Source organism: Eurytemora carolleeae, unplaced genomic scaffold (genome assembly GCF_000591075.1).
Source record: "Eurytemora carolleeae unplaced genomic scaffold, Eaff_2.0 scaffold98, whole genome shotgun sequence".
Classification (NCBI taxonomy): domain Eukaryota; kingdom Metazoa; phylum Arthropoda; class Copepoda; order Calanoida; family Temoridae; genus Eurytemora; species Eurytemora carolleeae.
This window is the reverse complement of record NW_019396078.1, coordinates 167,505-176,893: the sequence shown is the minus strand read 5'-3', so window position 1 is coordinate 176,893 and position 9,389 is coordinate 167,505.

The following is a 9,389-nucleotide window of genomic DNA, read 5'->3' as shown; positions in this document are numbered from 1 at the left end:
GTACACTTGTCAGATTGGGAAAATTGATTTTGAATTTCCAATATTGATGAATGACTAAGTTGGAGTGTAACAAAAACTGGGCTTTCCAAAATGCGGTCTTCGTTTTTTTCTTCAAAATTGACGGAGATATTTAATCCTTTAAAATGTTATTGATTTTGCAGATTTGAATTTTAGAAATCCTGAGACTAGTGTTTATGTGTCAGAAGTTAATACTGGAAATATACTAATTTGTGTTTACTGAATAATGCCTTGTGGAACAAAGACAATCAAGAAGTTTAGACTTGATTCACATGTTTATTGGGACACCCGAATATGGCTATAATGTTCACCATAGACTGGAAAGGGGGGGGGGTTAACGCCACCCCATAACCTCTCATTGCAACCCTATAACTGAACTCTAAGGCAATACATAGATTCAGCCCCCCCCCCCAGCCTTTATAGGATTAAGCTGAAGAAAAAAATATGAATCATTCCCACTGTATACTGTATAGTCCTGCGTAACTTTCAAGGGTGGGTGGCATTTATAGTGTTATTCTTAGAAGAACGGGCTTCGCCCCCCCCCCCACCTTCTTACTCTTAGTCAATAATATATTTATTATTTTGAATCCTCAGTATTAATTAAGTTAAAGCCTTTAAAAAGGTCGGGGGGCAACGATAATTAAGCTATCTTTGAAATAAAGTTTAAACATTGAAAACTACACAAGGGACTTAATCAAACCATCCCCCGCACCTTCTAAAATTCAGTGGAATATAACTGTTTGGCTATATAAGAAAGAAATTATGCAAGAGCTGGTCCAGGGTCCATTGTCTGCTAGAACTCCAATGTACTGCATAACACCCCACCCAGAAAATTACATCGAAACTCGTCTATGATCCATCCATTTTATTATATATCCGTGTTCCTATTATATAGATTAACTAGGTCGGTTGTGAACATTTGCTGTTCTTATGTCATTGAGTACTTGTGGTGTACATGAGTTCTGTAAAAAGAAATTTAAGTTAGTTTAGTCCTTCTCATGTCCTTCTTCAATTCTTATTCAATTTCTTGGATTTAGCTTAACCTGATATTTGGTGGTATTCAGCTTAACTTGATATTTTTAGGATTCAGTTTAACCTAATATTTGGTGGGATTCAGCTTAACCTGATATTTCTAAGATTCAGTTTAACCTAATATTTGGTGGGATTCAGCTTAACTTGATATTTCTAGGATTCAGTTTAGCCTAATATTTGGTGGGATTCAGCTTAACTTGATATTTCTAGGATTCAGTTTAGCCTAATATTTGGTGGGATTCAGCTTAACTTGATATTTCTAGGATTCAGTTTAGCCTAATATTTGGTGGGATTCAGCTTAACTTGATATTTCTAGGATTCAGTTTAAACTAATATTTGGTGGGATTCAGCTTAACCTGATATTTGTAGATTTATCCTTGAGGCAAGTCTTCTTATTTCTCTCTGCACTCTAAAACAATCAATGTGTATTTCTGATGTTGATAAAAACCAAACAATTTTACCAGTACAGTGATAACCAGAAAACACTGAAGACGATGAATGATGTTGTTACAAAGCAAATAGTTTTATTGGATATTAAATCCCTTTTTTAGTCATTAATTGTTCTGTCAACACTGCACAGTTTTTGAGTCTCATGCTCATTGGACTTTTAAAATTTATAATTTGATTATAAAAGTTGTGATAATGATGATAATGCAAATACCTTTATCGCATTATTGTCTCCAGAGATAATATCTGTTACATCTAAATTTAAAATTTAAATAAATGAAAAATTTAATTAAACGACCATTAGGGACAACATTTGTAGTTTAGTGTTCCTTATTTCAAAAGAATTTGGAATAACATAATTATTTTGAGTTTATATAGAGTTCTAAATAGAGTTTTAGATTGAGTTTTATATAAAGTTTGAGTTTTGAAAATTTTATAAGACTTTTAGGAAAATTTTTGAGTGGTATTTTACTTCATATGTTCCTAATTCCAAAAATTTTGGAATCATGATCATTTTTAAATAGGTGAACACTCTCTTCACTATCAACCCCGGTTCATTTAACGTACAGGTCTGATTTTCAGAAGTTCCTACGTCACAGATTGTTTGTAGTTGTACCGACCCGACCATAGCAAACGGGCAGTTGCCCAATGAGTTATGCGCGCTTGACGCGTTGAATTACAAGCAAGAGAGAGAAGTATATAGTTTATATTTTAGAGTTAGGATTGGTTAAGACACTTAATGGGCCGAGCGACAGACAAGTGGCCAAGCGCTGTGGTTAGGACAGGCTACTGGGCCGAGAGTCGCGGCAAGAACAGGCTCTCCTCTGTCTTGTAATTCAACACGCCATGCGTGTAACTCCTATGGGCTTCTGCCTAGAAAATGGTGCTGTCTCGGGCTGGATTTTATTTGTGCTATGTAAATAATAAACAAATTACCAAGACTGCAGAATTCCTCCCTGCTGGCAGCCCGCATAAAATCCTCTATTGTCGTGTAGTATTCCTCTCCTGTCTTATTAAGGAACTATCAACGTAATTTTAAGCGACCCTCTGGCATATCCTATTCACAACAGTACCCTCTGGCATATCCTATTCACAACAGTACCCTCTGGCATATCCTATTCACAACAGTACCCTCTGGCATATCCTATTCACAACAGTACCCTCTAATCATCAAGAATAGTTGAGATATCCAATTCTTTGTTTAACTGAAAAATTGTTTATTTTCGACTTTGACAATGAAGAATATTACCAGATTTCAATATTTTTAAGATAGGAAAAAGACGATATTTTTCTCATTGTTTCTCAGACAGAGGTGTAAAGGATACCGTTGTGCGTCGGACATGCCACTTTTTTGAATAAAGGATCTTTTGAAATTACGTCTATATACAAAATGTTAAGACAACAATTTCGCATTTTTTTCACGAAAGCTTTCTTTGGCTAGAAACCATAAATTGCAAATCCTATCAACTTTATTTAAAAAGGTTCTTTCATCAGAGTGTCCTTGGAATTAATTATACTTAAAAAATCATCGGAGAGTTTCTGTAAAAACGACTTGCAAACATTTTGAATTTTGAAACATTGAGATTTCTTCCATGCAATTGCGTATCAACTGTATATTCGCAATAGTTTCTCCGAAAATTACACTTTGAACTTTGAAGTCTGGATGGGTCACTTAAAATTACGTTAATGATTGGTTTCCAAAATCTAGATTATTCGCTAGGCTCAGAACAAATAAAATTTAACTAACCAGACACGTGTCCAATGCAAAGCAGAAAGAGTTTCTCAATTCCAACATCTAAAAAATAAAGTTTTCGCATAATATTAAATATTTTCTTTTTTATCACCCCCCCCCCCCCACGTGACATCCCTTATTTCTTCGTTGTCGATACTCGCGGGTTTTACTAAATACTATAGTTCTTGGAGAAGAAACCGCAATAAAAAAATGATATTGTCCATTTTCTCAAAGATTTTGTTTGTTTGTGTGTTTTTCTCAGGATTTAGGTTTTTTTGCTTTTAATCGTTCCTTTCCAAGTGTGACATATATGTACATTCATTTATACAAAATCATAAAAGATACTCATTTATACAATATATAATTATGTATTTGTTTTACCATATCTGTTTGGTTGGATTGGATTTTATGATTCTCCATAGCGTTCACGATTGTTTTCCCACCAAAGGGGGTTACTGTAATTAAAAAATACATTTATTTACATTATTTTCAAATTTCTTACGTTTTTTAATAGTCATAATTGTTTTTTTTATAATTAACGTATTTAACTGTACTTGGTAAAGGCATTGAACGGGCAGCCAAAGTACTGTATCGCCCGACCATCGGGTAAACAAAGCAGACACTCAATATGACTAACCGCGCCAGTGCAGCAAGGTTGACGCGGTCAGACTTTAGGTTGAATTTACTTTTACGGAAGGGTCAGAAGTGCGTGATTGAGTCTTTGCCACAAACTCAACCTTTTTAATCCATGTATTTTTAGTGTTTACAGCTTAGATTTTTTTGATCTAACAGAATTCATAATTTAAAATATCTAAGATCTTTAACAATCAGCTGCAAAGATATAGGGATTGATTTGTTTAGAGAACCGACGCGATTTCTTTATTATCAATTTTCATGATAATTAAAAAAAAATGAAAAGTATGGTTGAACTAGTTATGTTGCAGTTTTACTATACTTCACCAAAATTAGCCATAAAAGCAAATAGTTTATAATAAAAACTCACGATAAATTTACTAATTCCAATTTCCGGCGAACCAATCATATTATACTCTGTAATGTTTTAATTTAAATGTATTATCTTCCTGATTTTGTATTGAACTCTAGCCTAACAAGTCCAGTGAACTGATCCTTGAAATAAAAAAGTTTTTTAGATAAAATTATCATTAGTTTTATTTTTGTTGTTTTTATTATTAATATTATTAAATATTTTAAGTATAAAGTTATGGTTTTTTTTCAATCACCGATAAAAACAAAAATGACCTAAAATTGTCTCAATCAAGGCCCTTGAATGAGACTAAGATTTCAATCGAAATCGTTTCGGAAAAATGTTCGCCAAAAATTTCATTTTTTTCAATTCTTAATAGAAGATAAATGAGAAAATCAGCAAAATTCTATTTGCAAAACAGATTAATTCGAAATGTCGCAAAAAAGCGAGAAAAAAAAATATTAAAATGGCGAAATTATCTCACATGTTTTTTGTCTTCACGAAATTCCGAATGTTTTTTGCTTCCTTTCGCAAGATTCATATTCGCGAAAAATGCGAAATTTCGGGAATAACACTTGCAGCGAAATATGAAAGAAAATTTTTGCGAACTTTTTGTTCCTTGGAAACCCTAGTCACGGCTCATGGTGATCTACCTTTCCCGTTAAACAAAGGTTATCGTTATAGAAAATTGTTCAATGCATGTTTAACAAAAAGGACCAGTAGAAAAATCATGTTTTCCTACAATTAAAGTGCTGTTGTACATGCCAACCTACATTAATCGAGCACATGCGCACATTTGTGTTTATTCCAAACCTACATTAATTGAGCACATGTGCACATTTGTGTTTATTCTAAACCTACATTAATTGAGCACATGTGCACATTTGTGTTTATTCTAAACCTACATTAATTGAGCACATGTGCACATTTGTGTTTATTCCAAATCTACATTAATTGAGCACATGTGCACATTTGTGTTTATTCTAACTACATTAATTGAGCACATGTGCACATTTGTGTTTATTCTACACTTCTCTGCATCAGGACATAGGTTGGTTGCATCAGAACTAAACAAAAATATTGCAGATTTTTTAGAAGAACAAAATATGTAATTTTTGGGAAGGCCCCTCTTTTTTTCAGCAGCGAATCATCGGTTATTCTATCTATTTATCTATCTATGTGTAGTGTTTACAATAATTTCGGTTTCTTCGTTCTTGCATATAAATTCTCTGGGTCAATATTTGGCACAAAGTAAGAACAAGAAATGTTTTTTAATTGTTAAAATAAAACATCTGCTTTTCTATACTTTCTATATATATTTTGAGCCGGAGAGAAAATATATGCAAAAAACGAACAATAAACGAACCAAAAATAATAATTGTTTTTTGGTTCCGTTTCCATATTTTTGGGATACATAATACATATGTATATTGCAAAGTTTAATAAAAGCAAACTTTTAAATTGAAAATAGTTTTGAAATGTGAATGTCTTGAATTTTTATATTTATGAATAAACTCAGAAAAAAAAATCCAGGAAAAAGTCAAATTAAAATTTATCAAAAATATTCTAAAAAAAGAGAAAAAAAAGAGGATAAAATATCACCCTCATCGAGCAATCTGTAATTTTAACAATTTTCCTGTAAAGATAGATTGTAATGGCAACCTAGAAATCGTAACAGGTATTTCAGAATAAAGTTTAACCTTATCAATTTTTTTTCTTTTAACACTGGTCTTCCTTTCGTGAAAACATCCAGGTCCCAGCTAAAATAGTTATTAACGTTTTAATTTTATAATTTAAAAATTAAAGTTTTTCAGAAAATTTTGTAATCTGAACTATTCATATAACTAAAAATAAAATTAATTTTCTTCATTTCATAATTTGTACCATTACATTCTAAAACTATTTAATTTTATAATTTCAAGATTTCATATTTGGTCTAAATTTTTGTAAAGTTTATAATATCTTTTTTTCTATTTTATGATTTTCCTTTTATTTAATCAATTTTTCTTTAAAATAACTTGAAACTTTAAAACTTTCATCAGGAGAATACTTTGAAATTTTTTTTACCGATTCTTTTATTGAAAAACTTACGTGTTTGCGCAGCATTTGAAGAGGCCACCTTGTTTCTTACAATCTTTAGCATATTTTCCAGTCTCAGCTTTATAACAGTCCAGCATAGACTTAACAATATTTATATGTTTAGCATATTTTCCAGTCTCAGCTTTATAACAGTCCAGCACAGACTTAACAATATTTATATGTTTAACATATTTTCCAGTCTCAGCTTTATAACAGTCCAGCATAGACTTAACAATATTTATATGTTTAACATATTTTCCAGTCTCAGCTTTATAACAGTCCAGCATAGACTAAACAATATTTATATGTTTAACATATTTTCCAGTCTCAGCTTTATAACAGTCCAGCATAGATAAAACAACATTTTTATCTTTATTTTAAATACAAAGCAAAGCGTGCTTAAATTGTAAAGATATTACATAAAGCTCGCCAAAGAGAGAGTTGTAACAAAACAAATGATATTTACGTTTTCTCTCTGGTTAAAATAGAATTCGTAGTACATCCCAAAGGATTACCATTTGAAACCAGAGGTCGTTTTCCTGTCGAGTTTGGGAATATGTTTGAGATTCCACGGGCAACGTCGGCCACTTCTTAATTTTTTAATTGTAATATAAAACCCTATTTCTTTTATATCTTTGTAACCCGTATATATACATTATTTAGTTCCTTAACCCTAGTTACGGTCAACTTATTTACCTGTACCTTTTTATATCTAAATATAGACAGTTTATTTACGGATCGTATATAACTGTATAGGTAGAGAGGATAGAGTTTGTGATAGATTGACACAGCACATTTAAGCTGATAAAGACTAAGGAGGAGTTCAGGCATTTTCTACATAATGATATCCAAAAAAATGAATTGATTTAATTGAAAGGGTTTAGGACGAAAAATTATAAAAATATGCACTTTGTTGAAATTTATTTTTCATGGCTTTAATGGATGTGCATTGGATTTAAATGGTTCGGGGTTTCGTGCACTTCGTAAAGGAATTGAGTTTTTGCCACAAACTCTAATTTTCTAATACAAATATCTTAATGTCGTAGATCTTAGATATTTCAATCTATGAATTCTGTTCAATCAAATATCTAAGTTTGAAATATCAAAGGTTTACACCATTAAGTTGCAAAGATATAGGGAGGCAAAAATTTTAAAGACCCAATTCCTTTAAAAAGCTCAATTTTGTTGCTAATAATTTTGAATAATTTAAGGATGTTCTCAAAAAACTACAAAACATTGTTTAAACATGAAGATTACCCCTCTTTTAAATACCGAGAACACTCCATTTATGCCAAAGAAAATTCTTTGTTTTCTGAAAACTGTTTGACAAATATGTATAATATCTTACCCCACTATTATCCCCAGCAACTCCGGCAAAATCAACTCCGTACGTTTCTTTCCAGTGTTTCTTCAGATCCTTCCCAATCATTAATTTCATAACATCGGGATCTTCAAAATTTAAAAACCTCTTGTCAAACGGAATTGTTAAAACCTGAAATAAACGTTTAATCCAATCAGGAAATGAAATTAATCCAACATAAATTAAATTTTCAAAAGAATTAATTTAAAAATGATTTAAATTTTGTGTCTACACCTAACAAATAAATTAACTTTTATAACTGTATTAACTAAATATTTTGAAAAACTAGGCTTTACACATACATAAATTAGTTTATAGGGTTTCCACCGGAATTCCGTGTTACGGTTTACGTACGGAAATGCCGAAAATATTTTCCATTTCCATTATGGAAAAGGTTCCGGAACGTGACTAGTGAATAGTTTTAAATGTCTTCTTCCACAATTTTTTTAAGTTGTTTGACACAAAAGAGAATAATTATAAATATTATGTATGGCAGTCATATCATAGTAAAATTTATTTCAAAGTAAAATATGTTTGAGCAAAAGATTTGTTTAACGAAATAAACTGCAAAAGGGATTTAACATCTAATACAGTAATGGAAGAAGTCATTCAAAACCATTCACCAATTGTCATGTTTCGAGGGACACCCTGCAGTATTCCTAAAATTCAATTATAGTGTTTCATGAATAGTTTGAATTTCAAAACATTAACCAGCACAGTTTTATTTAATTGAATTATATAACGAGAAAAGATGTTCAAAAAATCATAATTTTGAAATAAAAGATTCTTACCTTTTCCAGTTCTTCCTAATGTAAAAAGAAAATTGATAAATAATTTTGTAAATTTTTATTTTATTCTTGTTTACAAATTACAAATTAAATTAAATTAAGATTTAAAACTAAATGCAATTAAATACAACTGAGATTAATCAATCGGGATTTTCGGATAATTGATCTCAATACAATAGTTTTAATTAATAATTAATTCTAAAAGAAAATCTCCTAGAATCTGAACTTTCTGATCCCTACATCTGTTCCACCAAATTGTGCTAAGATTTATTAAACATTGAATATTAGGCTAGCAGTGAGAACCAGAAAACTGTTGAAAATGAAGACGACGTTAAAGTAATAGTTAAGTGCATTTCATGCTGTTTCAAAGCAAATAGTTAAACAAAAAACTTATGAAATCACTTATTCAGTAAAATGGGTCTGTTTACACTACACAATAGCTTTCTTATTTATTGGATTATTCAAAGTTATTAATTGAGTTGAAAATTCGTTTTCCTATTCCACAGTTTTCTGGTTCTCACTGTACATGTACAGAATTTTCAGTACTGTACATGCACAGAATTTTCATTTTGAAGTATTAAACTGAAATTTAAAATATGAAAACTTTAACTATCAGGTTTGAAAGATGCAAGGATTAAAAAAATAATATTTTGAGGCAATTTTTTTAGTTAATTGTTATCTTAATTTTAATATCATCGCTTATCAATTTTATAATCTTTTCAAAAAAAGGGTTTCCATCAAAATATTTAAAGCATAATTTCTCTTTCATTTCTTTTTTCAGGCAAATAGATTTAAAATTTTGTTCTTAAAATTTTTTTTTGAAAATAAAAATCTACATTTTCTTCTTGTTCCTTGTTCATTGCATTAGCAAATTGGTGTGGGTTGTAGCTGCCCCATTTAGTTGGGTCCTTGTCACTTTGTGTATTCAGGCACCTTGCGTCATGAGCA